Below are 26005 nucleotides of genomic sequence, written 5' to 3'. Positions count from 1 at the left end.
CACTTTCTTTTTCTTTGTTTAAAAGTTTTCAGGTGCATGATTTTGTATTTGTTTTGGCAAACATCTAATTGCCTACTTGGAAGACTTCTATGAGGACGTTAAACTCAAGACGATGGTTGTGTTGTTATAATTTCACAAAATTGATGAGATTGGTATTATTTTGCCTCAATTTTAATGACAGGTGTTTTCATTATTTTTAATTAGCTTAAATCTAATTTTGATCTCTAAATAATAATTATTATAAATTTGATCATCTAATTTTTAAATAATATTATTTAACTGTTAAGTACTTATAACTATTTTTTGAAAATTATATATGTAAAAGTTGTGGTGTGTTTATATACATATCATTGACTTTTAAATTTAATTCTTATACATATATCATTATCATTATCATTATGATTACTATTATTAATAATAATAATAATTTCAAGAGATTTCAAGAGATAAGATGCTGATTCTCAAGAGATAAGATGTTCATACCACAATATTCAAAATACTTTTGAGGACAAGATTTTCCCGAGATTTTTCTGCCATAGACAAGACATAAAGAAGATGCCTCTACCATTTCAAAATATGTCTCTGCCATCTATAGCGATAGACTAGGCTTCTTTATAATAATGTTTTTACTATATTTCGTTTTCCAACTTTGCCCTTAATAATTCAGGATATTAAATACCCTTATATGTAAATTAGATATGTAGTGTTAACTATAAATAGGACTCTTGGATGTATACCAAGGTATCGAGTGTTTCTAAGAAAATAAAACGCTTGCTTTGCTCTCTTCATTTCTTGTTGCAATCTTTCTCTACTTTCTGTAAGTGTTTCATCATGATCCTTTTTTCCTTTACCATATTAATAATTATATTTTGTTCATACATCAGTTCCTGTATGTTTCCGTCAATAATGGTATCAAAGCCTTGAGTTCTGATATTTTATCATTTCTTATTCTTAATCCTACTTTGCTAAATAGTTTTCCTATAATCTTGTCATTTTTAACCTTCTTTGGGGGAAGTAGTAGTTAAGGTTATACACTCTTGTTGGTAGTCCCGGCAGTAAAACCCAAGTGTGGTAGTGAGTCCGTTGGTCAACCATGGATAGAGGCCAAGCTGTTACACCTATAAAAGAAGCGTAAAAAATGTCAAGGTTATTTGATTCTATTAGTAATTTAGGATTAAAGAATAAAAACAAGCAGGTAGTTATTAGGAATCCTAGTCAACAAGATGCATCCTCATCAAGTTCACAAGACATGGTAGAACAAGAGCTTAGAATAGCATAAATAGAAAACTCTCTCCATAATTGGTCAATACCCTTAGTCAAAAAATGTGAAGTTTATAAACAACGTAGTATATGGTCTACTAATCAAGATGAAGTTCATATATTAGAATATAGTTATCCAGGTACAAAGACTAACAAGATTATTAATTTATTAGAACAAACAGTTTTAAATGAGCACATTAGAAAGGGGTATAATTTTATACACCTAGGATTAATTCAAGTAGCAGCAAAACCTAATTATAGATTAGGAGTTAATAGTCCAATATTATTGTTACTTAGGGATCTTAGAATGAAACAGTTTTCTGATTCGATAATAGCAATATTAGAAAGCAACTTGCATGATGGTCCCGCCTTTTTTAATTGTTATCCAAATTTTTCAATGAATATTAGAAATGAAAAAACTTGTAACGCTTTAAAATTGTATGTCAAAATTCCAGATGAGATATTAGATGAAGAGTCAGGACCAATACAGATAATCTTTAGAATTTATTACAAGGTAACTAAGATTGATTATAATTATAAAGCTTTAAGGTCTTCGCCTAAAAATGAAACTATTTTAGTTGAAGCCAATCTGAAAAAATCCTCCATACAGGTTCCAAGACGTCTTAGTCATGAAGAAGTTATTAGTAAAATCCCTGAAGATTGGTATTTAGAAGAAATAGTAGAAGAGCCTAAAATATATAACACCCAGGTTAGAGATATTATTCAAGAAGGAACCAATATTAGATTAAGAATGAATAGGTCAAGATCACTAAAAATACGAGAACCTCAAATGATTTATAAAGGTAGTGGCGCAAGACATTCAGTAGATGGGTCAAGCATTAATATAGATCTTACTAAATTAGATATTAATTCAAAAATAGCTAAACTTGTTTATCATCAAGATATAGAAGATTCTGAAGATTATAATCCTACTCCATCACAGGTATTAAATACTATTACTCAAGAAGAACCTTTTAAAATAGATAAAATATGGATTAATGAAAATTTTAAGGCAGATTACAATAAAGAAAAAAGAAATTGGTATTTTTCAACATTTACAACAGATAAAACAATAGAGTTTAGAACTTTATATTATAATTTTATGGAAGAACAAGAGATAAATGTTTACTTTTTTTATTGGTTTGCAAAATTTTGTAAAGACAATAAAATAGATTATCCTTTTAAAAAACATATAAATCATCTTTCAAATATTGCTACAAATTGGACGACTATTGATAATAAAATAATAAAATCTGAATATCCTGCAACATTAGGAATAAAATTTATAATAGATAATTCATATATAGAAGCTAGTCCTTATAAAATTATTAATGAAACCGAAAAGGAAGTCAATAAAAAAGATATTAAAAAATTACATTCTCAAATTAATTATTCTAATGTTATGTTAGAAACTATGTCAAAACAGTTAATTAGAATAAAAAATCAAGAGCATTCTAGCAGTAGTAATTCCATGGTCCTCACTAAACCCTTAGTTAAGCTCATTTACTAGCTCAATACTCAAATAGAAACTATAAACCTTGAAAGTAGTACTGATAAAAAGATAGAAGAAATTAGAAAAAATTTAGAACAATTAACCTTAAAAAAATCTTCCTTAAATGTTATAGAAGACCTTTCCCTCAATAAGCTAAGAACCTATCCCAAGCTTAAAACTTATTATCAGAGACCTTCTCCTGCTGATGTTCTTTATGAAGAACGAGGAGATCTAGTTCAAAATAGTTATTCAGGTAGTGATATATGTAAATGGAATATAAATGGTATGAGTGAACAAGGAATATTAGATTTTATTTGTCAAATGACTATGGCAGCTAGTGCTTACAAAAGAAGAGGAAATTCAGATAGAGCAACAGCCATGACTCTTGTCCAAGGATTTACAGGACAATTGAAAGGATGGTGGGATAATTTTTGCACTCCCTCTGATAGATAAACAATATTAGGAGCAATGAAAAATGAAAATGAAGAAGATGTTGTAGCAACTCTTATCTATACTATTATTCAACATTTTGTAGGAGATCCAAATATTTTTAAAGATAGAGCTGCTAGTCAACTAGCAAATCTATATTGCCCAATAATAATAATGTCTGATTAGGTGGTATAAATATGTTTTTATGTCAAAAATTACTCTTAGAGAAGATGGATTTCAAGGATTTTGGAAAGAAAGATTTATTGCAGGATTGCCAAAATTATTTTCTGAAAAGGTAAAATCAAAGTTAGAAACCCATTTTGTTAACCTAATACCCTGTCCATCTTTAACCTACGGACAAATTCATAGTATAGTAATTGAAATTGGTATTCAAGTTTGTAATGATTTCAAACTTCAGAATAGGATTAGAAAAGAAAGTACCACCAATAGGAAAGAGATAGGTAACTTTTGCCAACAATATGGAGTAGAATCTATTAGAGCACCAAGTGCCCAGCATAAAAGACAGAATAAGAAAAGAATAACTTTTCAAAAGAATCAATACAAGCCTTATAAAAAATTCAATAGATATCACAAAAAGAAAGATGAGCAGCAAGGAGAATCGAAACAAAAATCAAAAACAAAGTATAATAATAATAATAAGAATAATAAAAAGAATATTACTTGTTGGAAATGTGGAAGAGCATGTGATGGAGGAGGCCCATGGGCCAAAGGCCCAACTACTAGGGCTATGGCAAAGAGGATCCAAGAGGAGTGGGCCCAAGCTCAAGGAAAGTCCATCACATTGTTTAGTTGGGCTTTGACTCAAGCCCAAGTAGAGTAGGAGTAGTGTAGGGTTGGGCCTTAAGGCCTTGTATTTCTTAGGGCCTTGTATTTCTGGCCATTTAGTTTAGGATTTACATTTAATGGTCATTTGAATTTAGAGTTTATTTAAGGTTGCATGTGTATTTGCATTAGAATGTAATTAGCTTTACATTTGATGTGCATTTCGGCCATGTGCAACACATGCACATGGTGTGACCTAAATGCAACTCAAATGAAAGCTTAATTACATTCCAAATGAGGTGCACATGGTGTGAATCCGGGTTTGGCTCCAAAATTTGAATTTTGAATTCAAATTTTGGCCGCCCAAGGTTAAGTGAACCATACCATGGTTTCACTTAACCTTAGGCTAACCCATGGTTCCTTTAACCTAATTTTTTCCTATAAATTCAAAGTGGCCGAGAATTGTATTTACTTTTGGATTATATACATGAGACTTCTCACGTTAGAACTCTCTCCCTCCGAAAGTCACTCTATCCTACCTCTACCCTCCTTGAGCTCCTCCCTTTGTAGAGCTAGGATACTTCTCCTTCTTCCGGACTTAGCTTGAGCAAGCATAGGTCATATTGGTGCTTCTTGGAGTCTTCCTCCTTGACATCTCTCCAAGGAATCCGAGAAGCATTGAAGGTGTTCTTGAGGATTCACAAGTGGAACCTCATCAGCTTGTCATTTTGCTAATAAGTGTATAGTTCAACAAAAGATTAATGAATTAGAAATAGATGAGTCTATTAAGAAAAGTCTTTTAAATGTATTAATAAATTCAGATCCCGAAAAAGAAGAAGACAGTTTATCTTCATCTCTAGAAGAAGAAAGCAATACTGAGGAAATGATTTATCAACTAGAAGAAGAAACTTCTAGTAGTATAGACGATGTTGATAATGATTATTGTTTAGGACCAGAATTATGTACTTGTAATAATTGTAAATCCATTAATATGTTATCCTCTGAACAAACTACAACTTTATTAGAGATAGTTCAAAAATTAGAAGATGGTTCATTAAAAGATGAGTTTATTAGTCAATTAGATAAATTAGTTAAAAAAGATAAAAGAGAACAAGAGGTAATTCAAGATATAGATTTAAAAGAAATATATAATAGATTTAGAAAACCTGGTCCAATAACAATAAAGGATTTACAAGATGAAATAAAAATTTTAAAACAAGAAATACAAGAGTTAAAACAAAATGATATTGCCTTAGAATATAGAATATTAGAACTAGAAGGTCTTAAGTTACAAGAAAATTATAAACCAGTAAATGAAGAAGCTTCAACCTCACATATGAATTATTTAAATTTAATATCTGTTCATAAATGGTATTATAAGATTAGGTTAATAATAGGACAAGAAGAATTTAATTTAATAGCCCTAATAGATTCAGGAGCTAATATAATAATAATAATAATAATAATAATAATAATAATAATAACAATAATAATAATAATAACAATAATAACAATAATAATAACAACAATAATAATAATAATAACAATAACAACAATAACAATAATAATAATAACAATAACAACAATAATAATATTAACAATAATAATAATAACAATAATAACAATAATAACAATAATAATAATAATAATAATAATAACAATAATAATAATAATAACAATAATAACAATAATAATAATAACAATAATAATAAAAATAATAATAATAATAATAATAACAATAATAATAATAGCAATAATAATAATAACAATAATAATAATAATAATAATCTATACTTACTAATATATAAAGGAGATACACTTTTTAGTAACTACCTTGGTCTCCACAATTTTTGGATTATTATACCCTTCTATTTTAAAAAAATTAGAAAAAATATTTTTTTTATCAAATTTAAGAACTTAAAACTAATAAATTAATCATAATATCAATTAGATTAATATACTTTTATTATTTAATTTTAATTTTAATTTTATTTTATATAGACCATTTTATCTTTTATTTATTTTTCAATAATTATTTTTTTTATGAGTAACTTCTCATTTTTTAATACAATGCAAGCATGAAGTACCTTTTTTCTAGTACTAGTAATAATAATAATAATAATAATAATACTAATAATAATAATAATAATAGTAAAAATAATAATAATAATACTAATAATACTACTACTACTACTACTAATAATAATAATAATAATAATAATAATAATAATAATAATAATCATAATAATCATAATAATAATAATAATAATTATTATTATTATTATTATTATTATTATTTTACTATTAATAAAGGGATTATCCCATTTTGTGTCCATATTTTATTGGACAATTTTATCCTTATGCCTATCTCTCAAATTACTATTTTTTTTTCGACTATTTTTTTCTTCAAAAAATTACCTTTATAGTACAACTCTTTCTTATGAGGTTGGCCTTTATAAAGGTAAAATGATATCTCCAATTGTAACTCTATGCCTAAGACTAGGATTGAGCTTCAATCCTTAGTTAAAGAAGTGTCAAATTATTTGAACCAAAGACTTTTGGTTCAAACTTTCTTATTATTAATTCATCCTTTTTTTTAATACAAAGAGGTATAAATTATTTTTTTTACACAAGTAGTAATAATTATATACTATTAATAAAAGGGATCATCTCATTTTGTGTCAATATTTTATTAAATAATTTTGTCTTCATAATTATCCCCTCAAATTACTATTTTATTTCTCTTGTACATGTATTTATATTTTTCTTATATATATAATCAAATTACATCCAAGTATATGACATACCGTTTACAAGTTATTGAGTAACAAGTAACCAACAAAATAGTGTCTTATGAGTCCTCCATGTGATTACTATATATTTATCACAATTTAATGAAAATATTATTTAATTGCATTTCCTCGAAAGATTACAATAAATACACCACTACTCCACTATATGATATTAAATGATGACTCCCACAAAAAAAAACTATAACATATTAATGCTGACATGCAAAAGTTACCCATACAACTTCACCATCATTGAATTTGTATCTCTCAATCATCCATCATCACATTCCAGTTAAATGATCGGTAATGCTTTTAGGCACATCAACTTTGTCGTATATATTTTTCACTATGTAATTTGTTTGTCCACAATACATGCAAATGTGTTTGCAGTGTATTGATTGAACAAGTAAGAAAAGGTAGGATCATATATCTAAAGCCACAACTAGTTGGCAAAAAGAGTATCTCGTGTAATTTCTTCTAGATTCACACACTTATTTTGAAAGACACATTTATTGCTTTTATTCCATATAATCCACACCAAGGAGCACCAAATAAATCTCCACTTAATGTTTGTAGTACTAATTCTTCCTGACATAATGTGTTGCAAAAAATTTGCCTTTGCATATGCAAGGGAAACAAATTGAATACCAAGCATTGAGAATAATGAATCCCAAATCCCTGCAATAATATTACACACAAATAAAACATGGTTCAAAGACTCATCTTGTCTTTCATAGAAAGGGCATGATAAATCTCCCTCATTAACCATAATATTTTCCATTGTCAAATTCTCCTCGGTTGCTAATCTATCTAACATAAACCTCCATTAGAAGAAAGTCACTTTCGGTGATAATTGCAACTTCCATAATTAAACAAAAAGTTTCTTCTTGATGTGATGGATATTATGAAGCATGTAATGCCTCATATGTCAATCTCACTGAGTATAGGTTGGATGTCTCTTCTAGTCAAATCCAAGTATCCCAAGTCTCCTTGCAAGGCTCTAGGTCTTCAAACTAACAAAGGAAGTGATTAAATTGTCCTCTTTCCCACTTGAACCATTCTCTCCACCAAGAATCACCCTCCCAAACACCCATACCACCAATTGTTGTTGTCCTTGGATAAGATGCTTCCAAGGATTGATCTCCAAGTCATGGATCTCTCCAAAACCTCATTTTCTCTTCATCCTATGTCTTCCATTATATCATAATAGCAAATCACTTATTATTATTTGACCACTACAAACCTTGCACATATCCCTTTACCACAAAGATAATGATCTGTTAAGTTACACTTGAAGGAGTCCCCTCCAACCTTCATATTTACACTCCAAAATTTCATAACTAATTTATTTCCTATAACACTACAAGAAAATTACATATTAGCAAGGGACTATTCTCTCGCTATTTCTTCTCTAATCTCTCGCTAATCAGATTTGCGATAGAATAGTAAAGGAATCGCAAGAGAACATTCCCTCGCTAAATACACATCCCTCGTTTATCTGTAGCACATAGCATTGCCAAACCCTCACTAAGTTCCTCACTAATTGTATTAAGGATGCTTATTGTGTACCTCGCTAATTTGCGATCAGGCTTCCCCATTATTCCCTTGCTAAGGGCTTGCAAAATATCACTCTTTAATTTTTAGTTACTCCCTTGCTAATTTTCCCTCACAAAGCACTCTCTATTCCCTAGCTACATTTCTTAGCTATGCTTTCGCAATTCCTTCGCTGAATTTCCCTCGCAGACCCTTCTCTATTCCCTCGCTACTTTTCCCTAGCAATTGTCTCGCTATTCCCTTGCTATATTTCCCTAGCTATTCGCTCTTTATTCTCTCGCTAAGTATCCCTCGCAAACCTGAGGTTAGCAGAAATACACATAGAAGGGGGGGTTGAATATGTGTTTGTGTGAACAACGATATTTTATAACTTTTTCGCAACGGTAGTGCTCTTCGTCCACTGCACTTTTGAATATCAGATGATTAACCAGAGTTTGCTTAACTTACTATCAATGCGTCTGAAGATTTATCGTCCACTAGAGAAAATGTAAAGGTATTAATTGAAGCTCTTACATTTCCTTTTTAAAATGGTTTCGTTTAAGGATAAGTGGCAGATGAAACTTTCAGTGCAATAAGTCTGTTAAGCAAGGTTGGCGTCTTCGTCTAAAAGTTGTTTTAAAGCTATATAAACGTTGGACGAAGTATTTCACAAAGGTTTCATCAATAAGGAAAATTTGTGTCTAAGTAAGTAAGGAATGCAATCATTTTATACTGGTTCACTCAACTGTGCTACATCCAGTCTCCTTCAACTTGAAGGGTTCCACTAGATATAAGATGAAGTACATTGAGTATTATCGTCCACTCCTGGACTTAAGTATTCTCGACCACTCATGGCCCTGAGTATTTCCGACCACTCCTAGCCCAAGTATTCTCGACCACTCCTGGCCCGTCGGCTTCACTCACCAACACTAGTATTCTTAAACCACTTATGATTCTCCAAGTATTCTCGACCACTTCTGGCCTGTCGGCTTCACTCACCAACGCTAGTATTTTCTTATCAGCCACTTCTAGCTAGCAGTGAGTATTCTTTGACAAGCCCATCCGGGCTTTACAAGTATTCTTTCCCTAGCCTCTTCAGGCTTTACAACTGATAAATGTATAGTCAGGTTCAAGTGTATTGGGTTACTCTCACAGAGATGATACATATATGATCTACACTCACTAAGGTTTGCTACCTTAGTTTTACAGAGATTTTGAGTGTGTGGGTTACTCTCATGGAGAGGATACATAAGTTTACAACACTCATGGAGAGCTGAGAACAAATTCAAGAGATGAGTTGGAACAAGATTGTAAAGTTAGAAGAAATGGTTTTGAATGGTATCATGTTAGAGAAAGGGCAGAGAAGAGGAAAAAAATGAGTCTTTCTACTTTCAGGCCACACAATCCAATATGTATGTAAGCAAAGGAAGAGGAAACAACATCAACATTAAATCATACTTGAAACGTCGAAAGCGAGGGCGAGTGGTGCATGTGGCTAAGCGGAGAGGTGCGCAGTGGAGTGGTGTGCACGACTGAGCGAAGCAATGCGCGGTTCAGCAGAGCGGTGCGCGCAGCTAAGCGGAGCAGTTCGCGCGGCTGAGCAAAGCGGTGCGCGCGGCTGATCGGAGTAGTGCGTGTGGCTGAGTAGAGCTATGCGTGTGGATGAGAGGAGCGGAGTGAGAATTTTCAGGGATTGGGTGAAAAATTGGAGGGATAGGGTGAAAAAAAAACTGTGCGAGAAAAGTTAAAGAGGGAAAATGATAAAAAAAATTTCAGGAAAAAAGGTATGTAAATTTGGGAGGGCATAAACCCCCTCAAAAAATGATAAAAACCACCACTATTTTCATAATTTTAGGCGTTTCCCAAAAACGCCGCAATTCATGTTAATTTGAGGGGGTTTTGAAAACCTCCGTAAAATAACCTCCACTAAATAACATTTTTTTTGTAGTGATTGACATTTTCGAACACCTTAGTCTACAGAGATAAAAATACAACATTACATTGTACATATGACTATGTAAGTTCATCTCTGGTCCTTTTCTCGTGGGCTTGATTTCACTCTTTTTCTTTTTATCGAAAAGCCCAGGGCAAGGCATAAAATCATTCTTTCGTTGCTTCTTGCCTAACCTCTTTCGTTTTGATGTTGTTGCATATTTATAGGCCTGTCGCAACCCGAAAATTTCTGATCTTGCGGCTAATGGTTTAGACATCCTTTTAAAAGTCTCATCAATTAAGGAATGCCCGGACACCAGACTAATCCTTAATTAATGATTTTGAAAATAGGTTCATGGAGTCGCCACCAATATTTTACTCAAAATATTGGAAAAAGAAAAGGTTTTTAAAAGTCTAATAATGGCCTTGATAACCAGATTTGGGTTCGGGAGTCGGTTACGTGTAGGGAAGGTATTAAGCACCCCTACAACGCCCTTAATCGGTACCCTATGACGAAGTTAACATTATAAATAATAATAATATAAATATTAAATCCCCTTTTATTGATGACTATTTACATGCTTGAAATTTAAATTAAACAATTGACTCTAAAATATCTACATGATTATTTTTATTATAACAATGTAAAATAAAAGAAGAGAAAGATAAAACAAGAGATTGATGAGTAATACCTCGTAACAAGCTTTATTGGATCTTCAACTATGGAGGTTTTAGGTGCTTTGTGGCAGCCTTTCACACTACAATAAGCCTCACAAAACTCAAGAAGTACAATAGGAGAGAGAGAGAAAAAAAAGGGAGAAATTTCGAGCTCTAAGTTGCTTTGGACGAAATTATTGGAGGTCCCTTGAACTGTGCCCGAGATTTCTTATTTATAGGCATCAGATGTGGGCCGGAACGACCCGTTCTGGATTCGGAACGGCCCGTTCCGGATCTGAACGTTAAGTGTTAACTTTGTACCCTAGAACGGCCCGTTCTGAAATCAAAACGGCCCGTTCCAGAGAACCAGAACGGCCCGTTTTGATTTCAGAACGGCCCGTTCTAGGGAACACTTTTTAGGCCATTTGATGGGTTTGGAACGGCCCGTTCTGGCCTAGAACGGGCCGTTCCAACCTAACTTTTTTAGTCCTTTTGATTGGTTTGGAACGGCCCGTTCCGATTTTGGAACGGCCCGTTCTGGGCCACTAAAAAAATTGATTTGGACCCTCTGATGTCCTATTTTGCTAATTGTATGCCCCCGGGGCCCCTCTTTACTTGTCCTTTGGAATATAAAAGTGACATACTTGGTTGATATTAAGAGATGGTCTGATATCAGTATTAAGTCATTCCAAAAGCCAACCACAAGATCATACTCGTGGAGTATAAAAGTGTCTGTTTCCAACATGTCTATAAATCATATGTATATGAGCAGTGCTATGCTCTAAAATAGTGTTGCGTCATAGGTTAAAACAGTGATGAAACTACAAACATTGAACAAATCATATTAAGGTTTAAAAATTACCAAAAATAAAAAATGTACCTAGCAGATTCTCTTTCCAATACCATCTCACTATCCTGTATACACAAACCAACAACATATACTTTGCACCACTCCACTTACAAAAAAATAAAAGACATACACCAAAACAAAAATAAGGGCTTAATTGAAAGTGCAAGAAGAAGCATAATCTATTTAACCCAAAATTCATCCATACATTTAAAAAAAAACCCTAAATTCACCCAAATATCCAATAACCAAAAGAAAAAAAAACTCAAATAATCAGCACGAGACAAAGTTATGCAGTTAGCTAGCAGCTTATCCAGCCTCCTATCTAACATCAATAGCAAAATGTTCACCTCATCTCAAAAACCCAAACCACAACAATTTCTAGAGGTGCAAATCATCAAATTTTTTTAAAATGTGTTATGTATAGGACTATTTGCGAAACTAAAGTGAACGTTAAGAAGGGGAACGACAAACTTACTGAGGGATCAAAGGTCTTGAAGATATTGAGGAATGTAGGAGTTTTTCTTGACGAACAACTGGAGAGGCTGTGCCGCCAAGATGAAGAGTGCTTCGAGGAGGTGGTCGACGTTGTTCTACAACGATTAGGAACGGATGAGAGAGTTACGGATTAGGAACTGACGAGAGGGTTAGGGATTACGGTGGCTATTTGGTGAATGTGATTTGTTTTTCAATTTCTTTTTTACGGTATGTTTATAATATACGTTTTACAAATAATATAAATTATTATATAATGTCAAAAAAAATTTTAAACAATATAAATAGAAATATAAATTATTAATATATTAGTTTTTATTTGCTAAAAACTTATTTTCATTCTTTAATTTGTTTCTTAAGTTTAATTTCATAATTTTTATTTCAAAAGGTATTAATTAATTTTTTATTTGTTAAAATGTATTCGATTCGATTTATTTTAAAATTAAATTTATTCTTATATTTTGAAAATATTTGAAGTTAAAAGGAAAAGAAATTTGATTAAATTAATGTCATTTTAAAAAATTAAAGATTCAATCAAACCTTTTCAAAAAAATTTAATATTTAAATAACAAAATTAATTATTGAACCTTTTAAAAATAAGATAACCAAATTCAACTTAAAAAATATTAAATATAAATAATATAAATTATTATATATTATAAGAAAAATTTATAACTAATATAAATAGAAATATAAATTATTAATTGTTATATTAGTTTTTATTTTTTAAAAAAATTCAATCTTTAATTTTTTTTCTTATGTTTAATAACATTATTTTTATTTTAAAAGGTATAAATTAAGTTTTTATTTATTAAAATGTGTTGAATTTGATTTATTGTAAAATTAAATTTGCTCTTTTTTTTTTTTGAAAATATTTGAAGTTAAAAAGAAAAAAATTGATTAAATTAATCTTATTTTTAAAAATTAAAGGCTGAATTCAACCTTCTCAAAATAAATTTAATAATTAAATAAGAAAATAAATTATTAATCATTTTAAAAATAAGAGAACCAAGTTCAACTTAAAAAATTATTAAATAAATAACTTATGTTATATATTGAATTTGAACAATTTAACCATTGAATTAAATGTTCTAAAGTTATAGATGAATTTATAGAATTTTCAAAATAAAAATAAAAATCATTTGATATGTTATATAGATTCAAAATTTAAATGTTTTTGTGATTATCCATTAATTTGAATTAATGAAACAAAGTATCAAATGATTTTTAATTTTTAAATTTTTAAATTTATCCAACCATATTTTTAAACTCAAACTCGATTTGATCAAGATTGAAAAATATAATAGATAAGTTCAAGTTTGACCCAACTTTATTATACTATATGTTAGTTTTAAATAGAGTAAATATTTTTTAAAACCAACTAATATAGTGTAAAGTTAAATTTGTAAAATAAAGGAAGTGCAAAATCTAATTTAAAGTATATTTTTACTATATATTTTAAAAAATAATTTTATTACCAATTACACTATATGATGTTTTAACTTATTTTATTGAGTAAATTATGTTAACCTCTGTAGACCCCTAAAATTGTCCGGGTCGGAAATAAAAGCTTGAAGACTCTCGAAGACTGAAGGATAATCAACCAGAAGGACTCCTCGAAGGCCCTAGGAGGGTTCTCTGTAGGTCCAGAGGTCTTAGAATAGCTCAAAATAAAGAAGTGGAGGGAAAAAGCCCAATACGGCCGTACTGAACTCAATACGGCCGTATTGAAGCTTCAATACGGCCATACTGAAGTCAGTACGACCGTATTGACACTTCAATACGACCGCTGCGAACTCAATACGGGCGTATTGAAATTTCTGACTTTCAATACGACCGTATTGAACCCCAATACGACCGTATTGAAGTTCAAAAATTTCAATACGGCCGTATTGGCCCTGTAGGCCGTACTGCGCCTATTCCCTATAAATATGACGTCAATTGGACGTCATTCCACACTTTTCAACATAGTTTGAACCCTCTCCTTGAGTATTCTGGGGTTTTTGAGCAGTGTTCTGCCCTAGAAATCACTCGGAGAGTTGATCCGACGAAGTTCTTGAGCCCCGAGCCATTTTGCTTGAGGATCGAACCTAGTCGAGGGGAAATCTTTTGGATTCCCTTAGTTAAAATTTTGTTCTAGGAAAGCGAGGAGCGGGCTTGTAGAGCGAGGGAACGCCAAAACGCTTCCCAGTTCATTTTTTAAAAAGCACGCTTCAAGAGGTTTCCCTTCAATCCTTCCTTTTACTGCTTTCTGTGTGCATATTTAAACTGTCATCATGTAGATAGTCAAATCATAATTGTTTAGAATAAATAGGGGTAATTTAGTAATTTTACGCTGTTATTTTAGAAAATAATCTGTCATAGGGAACCCGAAAGGGGCGCTGTGGGGTGCTAACACCTTCCCCACGCGTAACCGACTCCCTTACCCAACTCTGGTTGTAGTGGCCAAAGTTGATTTTTAAATCAATTGCCTTATCCCTTTTTCCAATGTTTTGAGTAAAACATTGGTGGCGACTCCGCGAACCCTCCTTTTATGAAAACCACTAATCCATGGAGGGTCCCGCTTGGGATTAATATGGATTAGTGAGCCTTTTAATAAAATTGCTCGTTTGACGAGGTCTCAGTTTGAGAATAAGTCATTCTAGCAATCCACTATTTTTAAACAAAATAAACGAGTCCAACCATCCTTCGCGAATGCCGAAAGCCCGTTTCGGGTCGGTGGCGACAGATGGCGACTTCACTGGGGAAGCCTCGAGAGTCAGTCCCATTTAGTGACAGATTATTTTTAACAAATAATAGTTAAAATTACTTTATTACCCCTCACTTGTATGATAACATGTTTATCTATTTGGCTTTAATAACTGTTGTATTTTTAAATTTACGCAATTGTTTGAAATAAAAACTGTACACAAACCTTTGCACACAACAGTTCCCTCTATACCCGGGGGCATGAGTGATTAACCATAGGGAGTGGATGTTAGTACGGCCGGTTGTCGAATGGGTCTATAGGTGCCCGTAGACCGTTGTCGGAAAACATCACTCAAGGTGATAACCATGAACTTGAGTCCGACGGTGCGTTGGAACTTTCCATCGACCTACGACGAGAGGAATTGGGTCCCTATAATGGGGGCACCTTGGGGGCCTTGGACTGGTGAGAACAGTTAGAACCTACCTTGAATATGCACCATTTCTGCAGGAGACCCCTACCTCGTGATTCGCTCGTGACTGTTCGTGGATGAGTGAATTGTTTGTGTAAATGTTTACGTGCAATTGTTTGTGCATTAATAAATAACCTCGTGATAAGGTCTAAAAATAATCCCCATGCATAAAAAACCATGACATGAGAGGAAAGACCATGTGTGAAAATATAATAAAAGTGAGAAGCATGTACATCATTACCAATAAGACATCATGCATCCTCATAAAAACATACATTTTAGGATCACCAATACCTCTTGACATGAGTGAAAGAGACCCATGACTATAGAGATTCTCCGTTGGGGAGAAATCATAGACAAAGAAGGGTGATAAACTTCCGTCTTAAAAAGGCAGCGCCTTAAAGATGGAGGTTTATCAAGCTCATGTTAAAGAGTGTATTCATTCCGTAAAATAAACTAACTAAACATTCATTTTAGAAAGTGGCTGGTCATCTCTCTGTCCTTACGCGCGCACAGAAAATCAAGAAAATGGAAGCATTGGAAGAGCAAAACAAAAAGCTCACAACCGAGCTTTCACAACTTAAAGAGCAAATGGCGCAAATGATGGAACTCATGCGTCACCACAACGTCCATGGATCTCATCACAGTGAGCATGGGTCCCATCATGAGGAAGAGGAGGAAGAGCATGAAAAAGATCCTCCAAACGCCGTACCCCTTGGGGCAGGAATTATAATAAAAGAGCCCGAGGTATCAAAGGAACAATTCCATGCCCTCGAGGATCGGCTAAGGGCTATGGAGGGGCACGACTTTGACATTAAGGATGCCGCCGACATGTGTTTAGTGAGGGACATTCAATTCCCTCCTAAATTTAAAGTGCCAGATTTCCCAAAGTACGTGGGATCGACTTGCCCTAAAAGTCATCTCACCATGTACTGTCGCAAGATGGCTGCATATGCCACAAATGAAAAGCTCTTGATCCACTGCTTTCAAGAGAGCTTAGCTGAAACTGCACTCAACTGGTATATGCAGCTAGATGGAAATCTAGTACACACATGGAGGCAGTTGGCCGACGCCTTCCTCAAGCGCTACAAATACAACATCGACCTAACACCCGATAGGTCTGATCTTCAAGCCTTGAGTAAAAAGAACGATGAATCCTTCAAGGCGTACGCCCAACGTTGGAGGGAGTTGGCGGCACAGATAGAGCCCCCACTGTCGGATAAAGAGACGGTGTCCTTATTCATCAACTCGTTGACTGGTCCCTATTACGATAAAATGATAGGGAACACAACGACACTCTTCTCGGACATCATCACCATAGGAGAAAGGGTGGAACAAGGACTTAAAAGTGGGAAGCTGGCTAAGCCTTCCCAATCATATGAAGCTAAGAAGGCCTTTGGGAAGAAGAAAGAAGGAGGAGTCAACACTGTAACCATTGCTCCGTCTTCTTCCGCTTCGAAGTCAGGCAAATCGCAAAACAACTCTGTGAAGAAGTTTGATAGACTTCCGACCACTTACAGCGATCTCCTGCCGAAGCTAGTGGAGGCGCGCCTTATAGCTTACATTCCACCAAAGAAGGTGAATCCACCCTACCCCGATTGGTACAATCCACAAGACAAATGTCTATACCACTCGGGGGCACAGGGGCATTCAACGGAGAACTGCCGAGCTCTCAAGTATAAGGTCCAAGACCTTATCGACGCTGGGTGGGTCACTTTCGATTCGACGGCGCCCGATGTGAGCAAGAATCCTCTACCGCAGCAGGAGTAGAGAGAAGGGCAAGCCATGATAGGGCCCCTCCACATTTTTTCTTTTAGGGACTCATGATCAGTACCCGAGATCATGAGGACCTTTTCATGTAAATAAAGGGTTTTGTACAGTTTTACACTCATATGTCAATAAAAAGGCATTTTTCACGCATTATTCTCTCATTTTGTTCTATTCTCTCTCTCTCATTAATAAACTCTAAACCTAAACAGAACCAATAAATAATTATGTCTGTGATTGCTCGCTCTGACCGGGATCTGAAAGCCGAGGGTGAATGGGTTGAGTTGGACAGTGATGAGGAGACCATCTCTCCGGATCTGCAAAGACTGCTAGATCAAGAAGCTCGTCTACTCCAACCGAATCAAGAAGAATTGGAGACCGTGAATTTGGGGCAGGGTCAAGAATTGAAAGAGGTCAATATTGGGACCCGTATCAGTGATGGAATAAAAACGCAATTAATTCAATTATTGAGGGAATACAAGGACGTATTTGCATGGTCGTACCATGATATGCCCGGGTTGGACTCCAACATTGTCGAACACAAGTTGCCCTTAAAAGAGGGGTTTCGACCTATTAAGCAAAAGCTTCGACGAATCAAGCCCGAATGGTCGTTAAAGATTAAGGAGGAGGTAGAAAAACAATTGGACGCGGGATTCTTGGTTGTATCCCAGTATCCCGAATGGCTGGCTAACATTGTGCCAGTCGTCAAAAAGAATGGGAAGGTTAGAGTGTGTGTTGATTATAGGGATTTGAATCGTGCCAGCCCAAAGGACGATTTTCCCTTGCCACATATTGATACACTCGTGGATCACACCGCCACAAACACACTCTATTCCTTTATGGATGGATACTCGGGGTATAATCAAATCAAGATGAATATAGAAGACCGCGAGAAAACTTCTTTCATTACACCCTGGGGAACTTTCTGCTACAGGGTGATGCCTTTTGGACTTAAAAATGCGGGGGCCACCTACCAACGAGCGATGGTGACTCTATTCCACGATATGATCCACAAAGAAATTGAAGTATACGTGGATGACATGATCGCAAAGTCAAAAGACGAAATGGACCACATCCAATATTTGAGAAAATTATTCAATCGGCTTCGTAAGTATCAGCTTAAGCTAAACCCGGCTAAGTGTACTTTCGGAGTTCGGTCGGGTAAGCTTCTTGGGTTCATCGTCAGTAAAAAAGGCATAGAGGTTGACCCCGATAAAGTAAAGGCAATAATGGAAATGCCTCCTCCTAAAACTGAGAAAGAAATTAGAGGATTCCTCGGCAGGGTGAACTACGTCGCAAGGTTCATCGCACAGTTGACTGACACGTGCAAACCAATATTCAAGCTGTTGCGCAAGAATCATTCCGAAACTTGGGATGAGAATTGTCAACGAGCTTTTGACAAGGTCAAACAGTGCTTGGCCAATCCACCAATATTGGTGCCACCTGTCGAGGGAAGGCCATTAATCCTCTATCTGACAGTGCTTGATGAGTCCATGGGAGCCGTGCTAGGGCAACAGGACGAAACTGGAAAGAAAGAACAAGCCATCTACTACCTGAGCAAAAAGTTCCTTGATTATGAAACCCGCTACACGCCGTTAGAAAAGACTTGCTGTGCGTTGGCGTGGGCAACACAAAGGCTCAGGCAGTACATGATAAGGCATACTACTTGGTTGGTTTCCAAAATGGACCCAATTAAGTACGTGTTCGACAAACCAATAATCACTGGGAAGATTGCCCGATGGCAAGTGCAATTATCAGAATTTGACATCATACATGTCACACAAAAGGCCATCAAAGGCAGTACCCTAGCTGATTACCTAGCACATGGGCCGACCAATGATTACCAATCCCTTCAGGATGATTTCCCCGACGAGCACATAATGAGTATACAACATGAAGAACTAAAAGACGATGCGTGGACCATGTATTTTGATGGAGCCTCCAACATGCTTGGACAAGGGATTGGGACAGTATTAATTTCCCCGCAAGGAAAGCATATCCCCTTAACGGCAAGACTCAACTTTGATTGTACAAATAACATGGCCGAATACGAGGCTTGCGCGTTAGGAATCCAAGCAGCAATCAACAATGGTATCCTAAAGCTCAAAGTATTTGGAGATTCGGCTTTAGTCATTCACCAACTGCGAGGTGACTGGGAAGTCCGAAATCCTAAACTGATACCATATGTTGAGCATATCAAAGATTTGATACAATTTTTCCAAAGTGTCATCTTTGAATACATTCCAAGGGAGGAGAATCAGTTTGCTGACGCTCTTGCTACACTATCATCGATGTTCGCCTTGGATAAGGAGCATGAAATGCCCATCATCAATATCCGGCGGCACGATAAGCAAGCGTTCTGCCTACTGATAGATGAAGCTGTTGACGATCATCCATGGTTCCATGACATCAAACAATATCTGTCAAAAGGGGAATATCCTGATATGGCTAGTGATAATGATAAAAAGCATATCCGAAGAAGGGCCATGGGATTTCTGTTGATTGGAGAAACCCTCTACAAAAAGAATTATGACTCGGTCTTGTTGAGATGTATAGACCAAGTCGAAGCTCAAAATGTAATCAAAGAAATACATGAGGGGGTTTTCGGTACCCATATTCCCGGGCCTGCAATGGCTAAGAAAATCCTCAGAGCAGGATATTATTGGTCGACCATTGAAAAGGATTGTTACCAATACGTCCGGAAATGCCATAAGTGTCAAGCATATGCCGACAACATTCATGTCCCACCAACGCCACTCAATGTTCTGGCTTCACCATGGCCATTTGCAATGTGGGGCATGGATGTTATTGGACCCATCGAGCCAAAGGCATCCAATGGACATAGGTTCATCCTTGTGGCCATTGACTATTTCACCAAATGGGTAGAAGCGGCATCGTATGCTCACGTGACCCGAAAGGTGGTAACATCCTTCATCAGAAAGAATATCATATGCAGATACGGTATTCCTGATAAAATCATCACTGATAATGGATCCAATTTGAACAATAAGATGGTGGAAGAGCTGTGCAAAGAGTTCAAAATTCAGCACCATAACTCTTCCCCATATCGACCAAAGATGAATGGGGCAGTTGAGGCAGCCAATAAGAATATCAAGAAGATAGTACAAAAGATGGTTGTCTCATTCAGAGACTGGCATGAGATGCTACCCTTCGCTCTCCACGGTTATAGGACTTCAGTACGTACATCCACAGGAGCTACTCCATTCTCCCTTGTTTATGGAATGGAGGCAGTTCTGCCGATTGAAGTCGAGATACCGTCTCTGAGAGTAATCATGGAAGCAAAACTTTCCGAGGCAGAATGGGTTCAAAGTCGATACAACCAATTGAACCTTATCGAAGAAAAACGACTGAACGCCATATGCCATGGTCAAGCCTACCAAAGGAAGATCAAAAAGGCTTTCGACAAAAAAGTCCATCCTCGGATCTACCATGAGGGAGAGCTGGTGATGAAGAAATTACTACCAGCTCAAAAGGACAAAATCGGAAAGTGGGCCCCAAATTACGAAGGACCATATGTGGTGAAGCGAGCTTTCTCCGGAGGAGCATTGATTCTCACAGACATGGACGGAGAAGAACTTCGATACCCAGTCAACGCTGACGTGGTAAAGAAGTATTATGCTTGAAGACGTTGCTTGCATCAGCCCGCTAGGATGAAAACCCAAAAAGGGCATCCTAGGCAAAAGTTAGGGCAAGACAAAAAGCCCGCCAGTACAAGGGTACTAGGCAAAACAAAGGCAAAATTATCCCCGCTAGGACATGTCCTAGGCAAAAATTAGGGGCAAAAGAATAAGATATAAAAACAAAGCAAGCAACGATCACTTGAACCGAAAACCAAAAGGCGGTTCAAGTGATAATCTTCTAGAAGCAAGCGTCTTGCAGTATCTACACTCCTGGCTCAGGCATCTCACCCGAAACAACTAGGGAAACGGGAAGAGCAGCAATTACAGATATAATTGTTTAAGCCAAAAATGTATAGCCAACCTTGGCCAGCCATTCTTCAGAAATTCCCTTTGTAAATCTTTCTGTATAAACATTTGTGAATATCAATAAAATATCCATTTGTTTCTTTTCTTTCTTGACCTTGTGATTATGCCTTTAAATTGATGTTTTTAAAAATTGTACGAAACTCTTAATAATCGGTCAATAAAAGAAAATTGGAGGGGTTCCTGTAAAATCCATAATCTCCTGCATAAAGGCTCACAAAAATACTCCCTCGCGTCAATGACAGAAAGTCCTCCAAGAAGAAGAGGATAGGGAGAGCCACTCACTTTTCTAAATAAATGAACAAAAATAAAAAAATTGTATTGCATTTGTGCATCACACACACATTAGTTGCACATTCAAAGACCTTATCATGAGGCAACTGCATAAAATAGAAAAATAGAAAATTGCTTGTGTATGACAGCAGCAAGCAAAATACAAAGATTCAGAAAATCGGCAGCATCTCTCAGAATAATTGAGCCTGGAGAGGCTTGCCGAAAGAATACTCTCAGAATAATTGAGCCTGGAGAGGCTCGCCGAAATAATACTCTCTCATAATAACTGAATTTAATTTAAATTCTGTACAGCAAAAGCCAAAAACATAAAAAAAAAAGGCAAGATACAGAAAAAGCCAAAAAATAAAAAGGCAAGAATACAGAAAATCCAACAACCAGTTCGCACAGAATAACTGAGCCTGGAGAGGCTCGCCGAAACAATACTCCTCATCCCCCACATCTCAAAATAATTGAGCCTGGAGAGGCTCGCAGAAATAATACTCCCCAGAGAAACCTCAACTCACGCTCTTGGACTCAAAATCCCCAGCAAGAGCTATCAAAGCAAAATCGTCAAAGACCCCAATGGAAGTACGATCACCCAAACAGAATATCCAAGTCAAAGGACTTAAACTTCCTCAGTGAAGATAGCTCTCCAACTCGAGTGTCGAGTGAGGCTAAGCCTGTAGAGGCTTCCTAAATAATACTCTGGGATACATAAGATCCCCAAATCCCCAGTCGCCTACTCAAGAGGCATCCCTGCAGAAGGAGAAGAAAATAAAAATCAATAATCATTCCCCAAGTGGAATCTGGCTCTCAGCCAATCATTGAACGTCAAGCTGATATGCCTAACAGAAGAGGCTAATCAAAATCAACAACAAAATCCCCCAGTGGATAACAGCCTACACAGAGGCAGCAAAATCAGAAAACAAAAAGAGTTACCCGAACAAGGATAACCGGGATACTCCACCAACGTCGAAAGGACGTCAGCCAATCATAAGGCACCGCTCACATCAGAAAGAGCATCTTTGTGTCTATACCCCAAAGGAATCAGAAATTCTCCAGAGGGCACCAACTACGCAATGGAAAGTTGGGACACAAGAACCTATGAGTAACTGCACATCCCCTAGACGGATCCCTGCGTTATCCAGCCCTTAGTGGCACAAAATCAAAAAACAACCGTCGAAACAGCATCGTGGACTGTGGAGACAAAATCATCACCAAATCCCTGGAAAGGAGATATTCACGCTACCCCGTCGTCACAAACACGGAGGTATGCAGCCTCCGGCTCGGACAATGAGCGAAGCTATCTCTGAAAAAGGGTACTCACCGCCTACCGTTGTCATAAAGGTACTTAGCTTCCGGCTCGAACAAAGAGTGAAGTTAAGCCTGGAGAGACGGTACTTACAGCTTCCAGCTTGGGCAACAAGCAAAGCAAGGCCTGGAGAGGCAAAACTCATACTGCTCACCGTCGTCACAAGGGTGTTTAGCTTCCGGCTCAAACAAAGAGTGAAGCTAAGCCTGGAGAGACGGTACTTACAGCTTCCAGCTTGGACAACAAGCAAAGCAAGGCCTGGAGAGGCAAAACTCATACTGCTCACCGTCGTCACAAAGGTGCTTAGCTTCCGGCTCGAACAAAGAGTGAAGTTAAGCCTGGAGAGACGGTACTCACAGCTTCCAGCTTGGGCAACAAGCAAAGCAAGGCCTGGAGAGACAAAACTCACACCGCTCACCGTCGTCGCAAAGGTGCTTGGTTTCCGGCTCAAACAAAGAGTGAAGCTAAGCCTGGAGAGGCGGTACTCAACCATCAGCGTCATCAGAGGTGCGTTGATGTCCAACTTCCGGCTCGAGCGTCGAGTGAAGTTGACCTTGGAGAAGGTAAACTCAGCTACCGAGGATGTCAAAAGCGCCGAGGTATGCACCCACCTGGAGAGGCTACTCAACATTTTTCCACCGGAAGACGCTACAAGTCAGAAGGTCGGCACAATACCCGGACAATTGGGTCAACTCCTTTACTTGTCAGCCGATACACCAAAAGGCCGTCCGACTAAGTAAAGGGGGGGCAGCTGTAGACCCCTAAAATTGTCCGGGTCGGAAATAAAAGCTTGAAGACTCTCGAAGACTGAAGGATAATCAACCAGAAGGACTCCTCGAAGGCCCTAGGAGGGTTCTCTGTAGGTCCAGAGGTCTTAGAATAGCTCAAAATAAAGAAGTGGAGGGAAAAAGCCCAATACGGCCGTACTGAACTCAATACGGCCGTATTGAAGCTTCAATACGGCCATACTGAAGTCAGTACGACCGTATTGACACTTCAATACGACCGCTGCGAACTCAATACGGGCGTATTGAAATTTCTGACTTTCAATACGACCGTATTGAACCCCAATACGACCGTATTGAAGTTCAAAAATTTCAATACGGCCGTATTGGCCCTGTAGGCCGTACTGCGCCTATTCCCTATAAATATGACGTCAATTGGACGTCATTCCACACTTTTCAACATAGTTTGAACCCTCTCCTTGAGTATTCTGGGGTTTTTGAGCAGTGTTCTGCCCTAGAAATCACTCGGAGAGTTGATCCGACGAAGTTCTTGAGCCCCGAGCCATTTTGCTTGAGGATCGAACCTAGTCGAGGGGAAATCTTTTGGATTCCCTTAGTTAAAATTTTGTTCTAGGAAAGCGAGGAGCGGGCTTGTAGAGCGAGGGAACGCCAAAACGCTTCCCAGTTCATTTTTTAAAAAGCACGCTTCAAGAGGTTTCCCTTCAATCCTTCCTTTTACTGCTTTCTGTGTGCATATTTAAACTGTCATCATGTAGATAGTCAAATCATAATTGTTTAGAATAAATAGGGGTAATTTAGTAATTTTACGCTGTTATTTTAGAAAATAATCTGTCATAGGGAACCCGAAAGGGGCGCTGTGGGGTGCTAACACCTTCCCCACGCGTAACCGACTCCCTTACCCAACTCTGGTTGTAGTGGCCAAAGTTGATTTTTAAATCAATTGCCTTATCCCTTTTTCCAATGTTTTGAGTAAAACATTGGTGGCGACTCCGCGAACCCTCCTTTTATGAAAACCACTAATCCATGGAGGGTCCCGCTTGGGATTAATATGGATTAGTGAGCCTTTTAATAAAATTGCTCGTTTGACGAGGTCTCAGTTTGAGAATAAGTCATTCTAGCAATCCACTATTTTTAAACAAAATAAACGAGTCCAACCATCCTTCGCGAATGCCGAAAGCCCGTTTCGGGTCGGTGGCGACAACCTCCTCTGAGAGATGAGTGTGTTCTAGTTATCTTCACTATTATGTTAAAATATACAATTTAGTACATTTAATTTAATGTAATTAGTGTAAATTACACTCTCTTTCTACAAGTAACATAAGTATTACATTATTCATTCTTCATATATTAAAATATCAAATAAATTATATTTTTATCCCTTACATATAACACAATTAACTATTATATCATAAAACACTAATTTTGTAGATATTATAAAATATTTTTATATAAATTATATCTTAATACTCATATATTACCTTTAATATATGTAATTCATATTATATAATGAAAATGTTATTTTATTTAAATATTTATTATTAACAAAATACATTAACTACATCTATTAACTATTGTTTTAATACTCATATATTATCTTTAATATATGTAATTAATATTATGTAATGAAAATTTTATTTTATTTAAAAAAAATAAATTTACTATAGTCAACTTTGCGAGGGAAAGACGAGAAATACTTTCCCTCGCTAAATAAACTTTTATTATCTCTACTTTTGTGAATGATTGGCGAGAGAAATTTTTCCTTACTAAAGTAAGCTTTACTATTTTAATTATAGTGACACATTAGTGACCAAAGTATTTCCTCGCTAAAATAAATTTTAGATTTTTCTCTTTAGCGAGGGATTAGCGAAGGAAATTTAACCTCGCCAAAACAAATTAAATATTCTAGACATTTTGTGAAGCATTAGCGAGAGAATTTGTTTCTCGCTAATTATTTGTGAGCAATTAGCGACAAAATTTGTGTTCCTCGCAAATTAGCTAGGACTTAGATAAAGATTATTTTTTATCGTGAATTTGTTGCTATTTAGCAAGGGAATAGCTAGACAAAATTTCTCACGTTAAAATCCCTTGCTAATTAACAATTTTCTTGTAGTGTAGTAAATTATGTATATAATTTAATAACATATTTTTTTTATATTCTATAAGCTAAATAATATTTTTTGTGTTCCTCTAAAAATGATCCTTGGGCGATTGTCTCGCCATTCATGCTCAGGGCTGCTTCTCAATAATGTTGAAGGTGGCAGTGGTGGACTAGTAATAGTCATGATGTTGATAATGCTAGTGATAGTGATAGTGACAGTGATAGTGATAGTGATAGCGACGATAATTGGTTATAGTATACTTTTTTATAAATAAAATTCAAATTCACAAATCATTTTTTTTCAAAGATGAATGTAAAGTATTTCTAATTTACAACCACTCCATAAAAAAATACACTTTCACTTTCTTTTTGACTAACAATGGCAACAAACACTCTTTCACCTCATTTCTACACTTTTGGTTTTCTA

General features: G+C 35.9%; 1 long non-coding RNA gene across 1 annotated transcript; it reads right to left on the bottom strand.

Annotated features, from left to right (window-relative positions):
* Window positions 1-567: 567 nt before the first annotated feature.
* Window positions 568-13051, bottom strand: LOC145949534 (uncharacterized). Its single transcript, XR_014427788.1, has 2 exons — window positions 12204-13051; window positions 568-1118 (listed from the first exon to the last, which is right to left on the bottom strand). It is a non-coding gene; the product is annotated as an uncharacterized LOC145949534 (long non-coding RNA).
* Between the last annotated feature and the right edge of the window lie 12954 nt (window positions 13052-26005).

This window comes from Cajanus cajan, chromosome 7, assembly GCF_000230855.2.
Source record: "Cajanus cajan strain Asha chromosome 7, NIPB_CcT2T_4, whole genome shotgun sequence".
In the NCBI taxonomy this organism is placed as follows: Eukaryota; Viridiplantae; Streptophyta; class Magnoliopsida; order Fabales; family Fabaceae; genus Cajanus; species Cajanus cajan.
The sequence above is the reverse complement of the archived record's forward strand: the minus strand, read 5'-3'. Positions and strand labels throughout refer to the sequence as shown.